The following is a 12015-nucleotide window of genomic DNA, read 5'->3' as shown; positions in this document are numbered from 1 at the left end:
CCATGTCTTAATATAAGTTAGAAAAAAGGTAGTACTACCTGGATGATGCTCACCTTCCTGGGTAATCTATGGCATCTCTGTATTCCATGCAAATGCGCAGATCAGCACCAGGGGTTCTTTCTAAAAGGTGTTAACAGGAGCTATAGTTTTTCACATGTTGCTGATAGAAGAGAAAGATTTAGTAATTGGTTATCATTTCTTCTGAATCTTATTCCTAAATGCCTCCACCATTTTTGTGATGGGGGCCTATCACGGTTTCCATTTCTTGGAAAGCATGGTTTTTCCCATTTAAACTTGAAGAATGTCCTTCTAGAATACTGATACTAAGCACAGGAGTTAAGAAGGACTCTTGAATCACCATATACACAATAAAGCAGGAGCTGGCAAATTCAGTGTATCTTGAAATGCGAGGAAGATGTAAAAAAAAAATTGCTGTGAAATTAATTTCTTTTATTAAATTATTTTTAAACAGACTGCCATGTTAAAAGTAACTGATTTTTTTGCTCTTTGCTAACCTAAAGGATATGTTTGCTGCTACTACTGGTTGTTTTAATAGCCTTCTACTAGGTTCTTCAAATCTGCAATCCCACTGCCCAAATTAGTATGCACCTACCTCTCTGCACACTTTTTACAAACTTTTGAACTTCCTCCACTGTGCCTCCTGTCCACAGATGATTCCTTCTCTTCTAGCCTCTCCTGAAGCTTTGATAAACTTCCTGTTTTCTTGACAGTGTTGACTATGTCCATTATCTCATTTTCACTTCCAAAGAGGTGTCTTGCTCTCTCTCCCATTCCTTCCGATCCCATTTTCTCCTCTTTGTTCCAACTCCTCTATTTGTTTTCCTGCTTGTTCCTGAACACTGTCCTTGTAGGATTGCAGTTCTATGAATTTGCTTCAGTGACTTTCATATGCTGTCTTGCAAATGTGTAAGCATTAAAATTCTGTAATTACATTAAGCGTTTGAAGTCATCTTGCTCATCCTTTTTTGCAGGATTTGCAGAAGTTCTGCAAGTGTCTTCCTTGCAACTACTAACCTTGAAGATTTCCTAGCATTTTCAAAGTAGTTACATGCTCATCCATAGCTCTTACTGTCACATTAACGACATACTGAACTCTGAAAAAACAGTATGGTATTTTTTGGTTACCTTCTGCCATAAAATCCTACTAAATCTGTTATTTTTTGCATCTCTTTTGTGACAGATGCACACTTGTGTAACTTGTACAGCAATACCTCACCTCCAAAACAACAACTATTGAACTCCCAAAAAAAGAAAAAAGGACTCTTCCTTTAGCAAAAGACCTTGGTTCAAACATGGCATGCTGCAGTGCAGACCCTTCACTGCATAAGCAAATGATACAAACGAAAAAGCCGAGAGGCTGGCTTTACTACAGATGGAAAGTTGTTTGTCTGACTGGGGTCTATTTACTTTCAAATATTGAGACTTTAAAGTAAGTACAAAATAAGACCTCCCCAGACTTCCAATGCTCACAGATGTTTTTGTTTATTTGTTTTGTGTTTTAACAACTTCTACATCGTCTTAAGGAATTCTTAAGCTTAAACTGCCTACCTCTGCAGACTTTCAAAGATTCCAGATGTTTTTATTTGTTTTGTGTTTTAATAACTTTGACATTTTTCTAAGTAGTTCTTAAGCTTAAACTGCCTACTTGTGCTCTTAAATAGTAATTACTGGTTAGGTAAAGACTTTGGTTTGCCTTATAATTTTGATAAAAACTGTATTTATATATTCTTGTCTGACTTTCATTTCTGATAAAAATACAAATGGATTAATTACATATATTTGTTAACTAAAAAACAGTAAAAAGTAGAGATTAGGGAAATTGACATGTCATAGTGAAAATATATGTATATACAGACAACTTAGTGAATGTCTTACAATAACTACACTAGACATTTGCTTGAACAAAATGTATACTTTGGCAGTGTAGGTCCCTTTAGCTCTATCCTTAAAGTCATTAAAGGAAGGTTTAATGAGGGCTTCAGGGTGGATTATTTTTCCTCTTTAGTTTGCTGGACCAAATCAGATGAGCGTGTTGATTTCCTGTAATTGCACACATGTGGTACATAGCTTATCTACTTCCATAAATAATAACATATATAAACAGAAATAGCTGAGCATATGTTTAAAAATCACAAATATGTTTAAGTTATGTTGAGGCAATGATGCATAAACTATTTCTCACAGCTTTTTCTGTGTAGGCAATCTTAAAACCATTTTACATCTGCATTCTTTTTCATGTCTACATGCTTAAGTCTGTTTGTATTATAAAATCCAAAAGGTAACTAATTGTATCAGCCTCTTCTCTCCCTAATTCCACTCCAAAAATTATGATCCTGGTTTTGCTGATGTTTATGGAATTCTAGAGGCTTTTTAGAGCAGATAACTTGCACAACTTCACCCTGTTCACCGGCAGCACATGATCCCTTTGGACCATAGTGCCATCTAGCTTCTCTTCTCCTGACCTCAGTAATTCCATGTGTGGACACAGTTGAGTGATGTAGCAAAAGTAGGGCCAGGGAACAACCACTAATAGAGCTGTCAAGTTATTTGACTATTTATCTAGACATACAGCTGAATTAGGGGAGCCTGACAATAAACCCCTCTTTGATAATACAAATGTGAGACAAAAGCATGTATTTTCCTTTAGAATAGGTCTTTTTGCTCCCCTTCAAAATGGGAAAATAAAGATCCTTACTGATGGTCTAGGCAAGCTACCAATGCCTTTGGAAAAGCTCTGGCACCATACCAATACTAATACACACTTCACAGGACAGCAAGGACAGCATGACTAAATCCTCTCACATTGCTGAAGGCATTTGTCTCTTACAGAAAAATCTCTGCTTTCAAATGAATAAAATTTGAAGAGACTTGGAAAATTCCTGGAGGTGCCTAGAAAGGAAAAATGCTAGAGAAAGTAACTTTCCCCTCACCTGATGTGGGGGGAGGGTAATGGACTTCCTTGTATACACATGGAATCTGAGATCCACTCAAAGATGCCTGGTTTTCATTTGTCTTTGCAATATATGCAGGACCTAACTATATGTAAGCATACCACAAATCCAGTCCCTTTAATGAGGGTATGACTTCAGAACAAGAGCTGCAGTAGTAGAACAGATAAAGTCTCTTCTAGGTCTGGGTCTGACTCACGTCTTTGGCAGCTTCTGGTGAGCCAGGACTCACAAGATTCAATCTAGTTTGCTTAGTCTTTCTTTCTAATTCACTGCTGTGCTCGTCACTACCAGGAGGGATAGGTATTTCCTGCTCTGTCCCATGAGCATGGTTTGTTCCTCCACTGGCACCATACAGGAACTTCTTACTACTGGAGTGCCAAGTAGTTAATGCTGTTAATGCCAAATAGGAAAACAGCTGAATCTTCAAACATTTACTTCAGAATGAATATCAAGATAAAGATTTTTCATGAAATCCTACTAATCAACCAAACTTCTTAAATGATCAGGGTATATTAAGTCCTTAATACCTAAATAATTAACAAATTAATTGAGATTCCACTGGTCTTATTCCTTGAGTCTGTGAAGAGATGAGGATAAATCTGAATGATAAAGATAAGAAGATGAGGATAAATTACTGAAAGTGTAAAGGTGGCATAAATGTGCAGCTTTTAGAGAGAAGCAGTAGTTGTGGCCTTTTGCAATGGGCTTGTATGAGGGAGAACAACTCAGATCACTGGGTGGCCCCTGTAAGAGAGCAGCTGCAGCTGAGCAGCCTTCTTGTTCCTAAAGAGCTGACAGACACAGCGGTCTGCACTGTGACAGCATCCACCAGCACCAGACACCCTTGGTTAACAGCTACAGACAACCTTGGCATCACTGAATTTTTTCATGGACACTCTTGGCAAGAGCTTGTCCATAGATCATCTGAATAAAAGTATTTATTTAACAGGTACCTGTGCCAGCCTAAGAATGGCTGGCGCATAAACAACTTTGTACAATTCTGCTTGAAACCAAATACTGATGTCAAAATGTTACCAAATACACATGAAACAAGTCACCAACTTTGTTCCCAAAATCAATTAATAGAAAACAGTATTTCAATATAGTACTGTGTAAATGATGAGAATAAGAAACAAAAGAACACTTCAGTATTTCTACTGGTATCTCATTTACAGATATAAACTTGTATGGGCCATTCTACCCTGGTTAAGTTGATCACAATTACTTTCAAATTATAGATAAGAATAACATATAATCAGCTATTTTATTCATTAGGTTAACATAATATTTATAGTGTTAGATGTTACTAGAGGAGATAATGGTTAGAATGCTCTTAGTTTTATGTGTAGTGGGTTTTTATTCTGAATTATTTGCTCCAAAAGTTGAATTCACACAGATTCCTCAATATGCTTTTCCTGGAACATTTTTACATTTGAGAAGAGACTGTTTTATACATTTGTACACTTATCAGACAATATTTTTTCTTTATAATTAAATGAAAATTGTCTCTGGAATCTAAAAGAAAATAGGCCAACTGTATTAATAAAATCTGAAGAAGATACCAGATAATGACTTAAATTTTTTTCTCAGACTTCTGCCATACATTCTACAGAAATCAGACCTATTTTATCCTCTGGAAAGCCACACTCTCTCTGCCACCCACAACTTGCAGTCTTGTAAACATGTGTCTCCCAGGAGTCCTGATCTCCAGATCAGCTTCTGGGCTTTGGGGGTCACCAGCTTCTGCCATGACAGAGACCTTGGAAGGAGCAGCCAGAACACCCAGTGCATCATGTGCTCTACTGCAAAAGGGTATGGGCTCATCTACCACTCTGATATATGCTGCCAAACAAATTTTCACATGATTTCTCTGAGCAATAACTTCATTTTTGAAATATTCTTAAATTCCCAAACTCAGCCAAAGGGATGCTTGTCAAGGGACATGAAGTTCTGACAAGTTTTGTCTATCTCAAATGAAATAAAGCCATAGTTCAAAAGGCTACATATTACATAATTACATACACATGTATGTACATGTCAGTACATAATTCTTCTTGAACGTTAATAACTTAGTAACAAAATATCTTCCCCTCAACAATCTCAAAATGTATTTGTATTTGGGCTGATATCAAGCATGGGACACTATCATTTCAAGGATTTTTTTAGCATAGTATGACTACATTGCAGAAGGGACTATAATTATAATCTTGACATTACCATAACGACCGTGGTTGCTATCAGGTGACAGGTATTATATAGATAATCAGTAGACAGCAATATTTAATGATGCATGAGATAAAAGAAAATTAATTCATGCCTTTAATTCAGCTCAGAGCCATCATTCGTTAAATTTGCATGACTTTTCTAGTCCTGTTCATATGTACATAACAGTTAACAATAAACAACAAAGAGCCAAGCAAGATATTTGCTGGGAAATCAGAGAGCTTATATTTACTCTTTATATACAATGCATAATTTTTGTGTTCCTATTTATCTCTATTTTTAATACAATATAGTTCTACTGCCTTGATATAATTAGCATATGAAAAAAAAACTAGTAGCCACAGTGAAAAGTATAAAAAATGTCTTTGCTTGAAACCAAATAGAAGCAGTAGTGAGACTGGCTTTTTTTCTTTCCATATTGCAACCTACCAACTCTTTCATTTAATCTGTCTGAGAGAAATAATGCCATAAACTGAGAAAAACGAATCTAGAGCAAGGGGAGATGCTCGGTTGAATGAAAGAGGGACAATTATGTTCACTGAAGGAGCTAATATGGCTGAACATTTCAAATCCTGCAAGATTTTATCACTACCTTTATAAAAAAGGATTAATTGAAAGAGATATTTTTATGGAAAAGGACACTCCTGCAATGAAGCTATTCCAGTATGTGTAGATGGCCATGGGTGAAATGCAACAGAACACAAAGGAGTAATACTCAAACATAGATATGAAGAAGTACTACTCACATATCTTCACAACATTCCTGGTTACTAACTCTGTTCAAACCTTGGTGCTCCTGTCTCCACAGCGACAACACTGCTACAGCCATTTCACTGAACCTTAGAATGGAAGATGCAAAGTTTATAGAGAATCATAGAAACAGTGTTTAATGAAATGACATCAAAGTCAGGGTCAGAGGTTCTAGGCTGAGGAACTGGCTATCTCAGCACTATGGTACACAGAGGCAAGGCAGACAAAGGGGTCAGAAGAAAACAGAGGATATGGAACAAGCATGAAGCAAAGTTTGCAAAATGTTTTACAAAACCGACTATTTTTCAATTCATCATTTTTGTCTCTCAAGCTCTCCCTTTCACAGTTTTCTTCTGTTGCTAATGCTCACTTTGTTGCTTTGCAACTGACATTACACCTCCATCACATCATCAACTTCAGAACAGATCAGGGGGGATGCAGCTCTCACCTGAAGCATAGCTGTGCTTTTAATTCTTCCCTGAGACTCTCACACAGCAGATGAAGACAGCCTGAACACAAGGCATCTTTGGTCTTAAGGGGAGCTTTTCAATAACAGGTGCTCTGTTCCTGTTCTGTGTGCCTAGGTTGTTGAACCACCAGAGGTGATTCCGTCCAATAAGGATGAGACTTATTCTTCCTTCCTTTGCGCTTCTTTAGTAATTAATACTAATTATGGTTTTCATCAGCTGTCAATTCTACAGCAGCAGAAAAACTTTGGAAGCAGGGGTGGATCTCACAGAAGTACAGAAAAAAAAGACATTTAAAGAATGATGAAAAATTTTGGCAGAGGCACATTTTTATTATTCGTTATTTCAACCCATTGTCTTACAAGAGGGTAAGTTCAGCCTGGTGAAATCTGTGGTGCTACACAGCTCCCTTGATTGGCTTGAGCTCCCCTTCCAACTGGCAGTTTGCTTTCCTTCTGAACAACTCTCAAAAGCTTGGCTTTAAACTCATAACAAGTTTGATGTTTGGGGTTGCAGGTTAGACAACCTAGTTTTCCCTAAACACCAAACAGACAACCTTCCTGGAGTGGTTATTATGCCTCTTCAGAAACCCACAAAGCTACAGGCAAGAAGGCAGCCACAAGTGGCTTTTTCTCGGGATTGTTTCCAGCTCTTTAGTTTCATTAATATCCACCCAGACTTTTTGTAGGGCAGGCTCCAAAGGGACCCTTATCATATTGAACTCCTTGACAATAAACAGACAAGGTGGCCCACACTCTTAAAGCAGAGCTATTTTCCTGTAAAGTCACGTTTTCCACACCAGAAGAGATTGTTAGATCACCATGTATGGTAATAGATTGAATACCTGCATAAAGGTGCATATTCTGTAATGATGTCACTTTTGCTAAGTTACTAATATTGAACTCTTAAACCACAAAGGTTTTTTTCTCCAGCCTTCAACCCATTTTTGGATTTTTTTTCATATTACCTTTTTTTTTACACAGCCTTACTCAAATGCAAGTATCTGTAAATATAGACACAGAATTTCTCCACTGCCCTACACAGGAAAAGCCCAACTTCAATACTTACTCATTCTTTAAACAGAAATTTATGTATGTGGGATTTGTCCATCATTTCTTTAGTCTTAGTTTACAATTGTCTCCCAAAACTTACACTGCTCAAGCAGTTGTGCCCTGATCAGCAGAATCAAGAACTTTTCCCTTAGTGAAGAAAATTACAGAAGATATTGAAGAAAGGGAAAGATTGAGAAGGAAAGAAAATAGACTATTACCCTGGTAAAATGATGACAGTGCATGGGAAGGATTGACATAAAAGAGCAAAAAAAAAGTAGCTTTCTTAGAAGTTAAACAGTCACGAGAAAAGCTATTTTCGCTGCCATTTGAGAAAGGGACTTCTGAATTTAAAGAATATTGCAATAATCTAGTTATGTGATTTAAGATGAAATAGAAAGCTAAAGTATATGTTGTCACTTTTTTCTTTAATGAAATGCTACACTTAAATGTCTTCATTTGAAAATAATCTGTATGTGGGTTTTTTTAAAAATAGCATCAACTTGGTAGTTAGAAAAAAAAGGTTCACAGTGTGCTTATGGCTGACTGAATCTGGAGGTTAGCTAAGATATTATCTCTGCTTGTCAGTCCAGTACTGCTGCTGAATGCAGTCTCCACAAGAATGCTGACGCAACTCACACCTTTAGTCTTTTTTGATTTCAGAGTTTAAAGAAAATTTGCTGGTGTATGGAATGCTTTGTTAAAGGAAGAAATTGAGAATACAATTGCATGTTTTTATTTATTAAGAAAAGCATAGAATTCTATTTCCTCACATATAAAGAATCAAAGAATCTGAGATGGGTAATTTTATCATAATCCCAGGCCTCTTCTGGCTTCCAGATTTTTCTCTGTGTTGTCTCTCAGGATCAAACTATTAGTGCCCCTGTCCTAATAAGTCTCCCCTTGTCATGATTTCCCAGCTTCACTTTGCTGCCTGTACTTTTTTACAGACCTTTATTGAGGGCAATGATTGCCCAGTTTTGGTGGAGACTCCTACTGTTGTAGCTACCTAATTCTGCAAAGCCGCTCTTTATAACGGCCTTTTATAACTATTGTAAATCAAGGGTAACTTCAAAAGATTGAATCCAAACTATAACTTCAGGAACACCCTCTACAAGCAATTTTCACAAATAACCCATGCCTTACGGTGTTATTTTGAGGCATCACAATTTTACTTTCAAAAAGCAGATTCCCATATATTTCTGCATGGGCAATCCACAAACTGAGTGGCAGATTTATTTGGGCCATAATACACCAAATGGCACTTTCCAAGCACATCAGTGCAACTGGCCACAATTCATCCAGCCTATTACTATCTCCTACATGCTCCTGTTTCCAGAAGCCCTGAGAAAATAGCAAAGGAATAGGCAACTATTGCACATGAGCAATGTGGCTGATCTGCACTACTGTATCACTACTGCAACATAAATTCAACGTTTTAATGAGCTCACACCTCCCATCTAATGCACATGAAGCCAGCTAATACATGTCAATGCAAGCCAGTCTAGGAAGGGCAGCTTTAGGCCACGCTCAGACAACTTGCTTGGCACAACACCAGAGAAAAGGAGCAACTCAGTTCAACAAAACCTCATTAGAATTGCTGACAGGATTTTCCATCATCTTCACTTACACCTCTTGAAATACTGTTTGGTTGAGACATTTTAAAGGACAATTGGCAACATATCCCTTGTGTCTGTAAATTAGTTGTTTGAGCATGACAGAAATTCACATCGAAAAAAAGTCACCATTAAACTAGCAGAGGACACGTATAAATCATCTGTAAAAGTAAAGCATAGAATGACAAAAACTGAGAATGAGATCCATTTTCTTAACCAAGAAGCAGTACCACAGAGCCAGGAGAACTTAAGCCAAGCCAAGCTTCCATTGCCATTTACCATGGAGTATTTACAATGTGGAAATACAACGATTATGGCTGTAGAACAAGGCATACAGGACTTTTCAGAGCAGTAATTTCTCAGAGAAACTGATCTTGAGACAAATACTCTTTCTTAATTACTTTAAATTAATTTTTTTTCTGCGTAATGCTATTTAGGTCACCTGAGTATATTGAAACAGTCAAAGATTTACAGTCAGATGTAATTACATCAAACTTTCCAAGGGATTTCCAGTTGTTTTCTGGAATTGATGCATAGCATAAGGATAGCTGTCTGGAGTTTTGTACATCATAGCATTTTTATACATGTTTGCATTTAAAATGTAGTCTATATAAAATACAGGCATTTCAGATTTAACTTGCATGCTATTTTACAAGGGAAGAAGCCCAGAAGTTCCAGTTATCTGATGGTTTGGACATTGAATTCTGAAACCTGTTATTGCTTTAATTCCAGACTAAGGTGTTCCATAGCCAAAAACAGGGGAGAGGAGTTGTCTAAGTTTTTATTTTAGAGTTTGGGGGGTTTTTTTTGCTTATGGGCCCAGTATTGAACTTTACCAAGTGTCTTGAGTTCTTCTAGCCATGGTGGGAGGTGGCAATATACATTCTTCTGTGGGTTCCAGCCTAAGGATTATTTTATAGTTGAACAGGGTCTTACCCTCAGGTGGCCCTTGGTTGAGCTTTATTTTGGAAGTGAACCAGAATATTCTCCAATATTGGGATAGGTGAGGTTGAAACAGTTTTTCTTCTCCATTTGCTACACAAAGAAAGCTAAAGCACAGCCACTGCGATTAGGATGAGATATTATAACAAGGATATAGTGGCTCCTTCACTCTCCAAGATATGTGCACAGTGTTAATAAAATAAATCTTGCATATCTTCTATGTTCAGTATTTCCTTACAGGCCCTCCCTATCATTCTGATGCTGTCACTCAGAACACTGTCTCCAAGATGAAGGAACAAGTTTTCTGTAAGCCTCAGCCTCTACAAAACTTCTCTTACTTTTCCACAGGTCCTTGCAAGTGGCTAAAGCTGTTTTCAAGATGTTCATACATTTTCAGGATATCAATTAAAAATCCTTTTGAGGCCTTCGTTCCTTGTGTTTTTCAAATCCTGACCTTAATAAGTATCTCTTCCGTGATGATGGAGATTTTTTTATGGAGGGAAACAGTATTGGCATGGGGCTTTTAGACACATCACTGTATCACAGATACCTAACAGGTCCCAGTCATGGGAAAAAATTAAATTATTCCCTTTCTCTTAAAGCATTTTCTGTGGAAACTCAAACCCCATCAAGTAAAGCGAGCAAAGTGTGTAGGGCATCATAAAATATGGCCAAAGGGCCTTTTATGTTATTACCCATCACACAAGTCTTTTCCTTGTTCTTATCCCATCATTAAAATATCTTCCTGAGAGCTGCTAAGTTTGTGTCACCCAGTGCAACAAACTCTTGTTGTGACAAAGTTTCCTATGTTCCCATGAGTCCATTCTTCTCAAGACAGCACAATTTAGGTGATACTGCTTGCAGATGCCCATGGATTCAGAAAACAACCACCTTCTTCCAGTCGTTTGTGTCAAAAGGCAAACACAGCACTAAGTATCATCACCATGAGAACAAGAGCAACCGTGTTGTCAAAGAAGAAGGAGGAAGTCAAGCAAAAGAGAAGGAAATACAAGGATTTAAAGACCATTCCTGAGAGGAATGGGCCTTCAGCACTCACCACCGCAGTTTTGGTGCGAGGAGTTGTCTCCTTTCCAAATGCCGCACAGAATCTGTTATTTTGTATCTGGCAGAGGCTGTGAAATCATACTTCTGCAATAATATATTTAAGAGAAGCACAACAAACTGGTAACTGAACAGGTGACAAGGTTAGATGGACAATACCAGTCTTCATATTGCATTGTATTTTATTGAGTACCCATGGGCAGAGGCCTTTGTTAAAACAGGCCTTAAAGAGCTTTCAAAACAAAATATCCAAACCAGATCACCACAAAGTTGCATATGTTTTTGTTTTTAACAGTTTCCATAGATAGCATCATCCTGAAGTTTGTCAGAGAAAGCTGAAGGAAGGTCTTGTATGGAGCACAGAGATCAGGTATGCTGGGGGAAAGGAAGCAGCTCCCGGTGTCTGTGTGTGAGTGTGTGTGTAATGAGACACCTGCCAGTTCTTCACAAATGAACCTTGTGTTCAGGGAGCTCACTTCAAAGAACTACTTTAAATGCTGAAAGAATTACATCGATTTTATAAAAACAAACTTGCAGTACGTCTCAAAAAGAGCTGTCTATGTGCCTGTCTCATACCGAAATCTTTAGAGCATAACAACAGTTACGTGCGTTGCCATATTTACCGGTTATCCCAGATTCCTAAATCCACCGCTTTGGCTGGAGTCCTGGCCGGCTCCCGGGGGTGGACAGCAGCCGTGCCGGGAGCGGGGCTGAGGGCGCGGGCGGGAGATCCCACCCCAGTGTCCGTCCCGGTGCCTTGGGAAAGCACCCGGTGCTGCCCAGCTGTGCGGTGGAAGAGGGAGCGAGCAAGAAGTGCATGGGGTCAGAAAGGAGCAACAGGACAATGTGCAGAGGAAGAAGCGCTACCGGGGCGGGGGCCGAGGCCGCTCGGCTGCCCGGCGGGCGGTGACCGCCGGCGGAGATAGCGAAGCGG

General features: G+C 38.4%; 1 protein-coding gene across 4 annotated transcripts in view; it reads right to left on the bottom strand.

The window, feature by feature from the left end:
* VCAM1 (vascular cell adhesion molecule 1) overlaps positions 1-11968 on the bottom strand; it is a 42878-nt gene extending 30910 nt beyond the window's left edge. For 2 of the 4 annotated variants that reach the window (XM_017729772.1, XM_017729769.1), the window contains exons 1-2: positions 614-11968; positions 54-160 (exon numbers count right to left, since the gene is read on the bottom strand). The gene's annotated coding sequence lies outside the window, so the exon portion shown is untranslated. The remainder of the gene's footprint in view (positions 1-53; positions 161-613) is intronic. The other 2 variants (XM_017729770.1, XM_017729771.1) reach the window with 2 other exon arrangements.
* Between the last annotated feature and the right edge of the window lie 47 nt (positions 11969-12015).

This window comes from Corvus brachyrhynchos, unplaced genomic scaffold (genome assembly GCF_000691975.1).
Source record: "Corvus brachyrhynchos isolate BGI_N302 unplaced genomic scaffold, ASM69197v1 scaffold101, whole genome shotgun sequence".
Classification (NCBI taxonomy): Eukaryota; Metazoa; Chordata; class Aves; order Passeriformes; family Corvidae; genus Corvus; species Corvus brachyrhynchos.
Note: the sequence above shows the minus strand (reverse complement) of the source record. Positions and strands in the feature narration are given on the sequence as shown.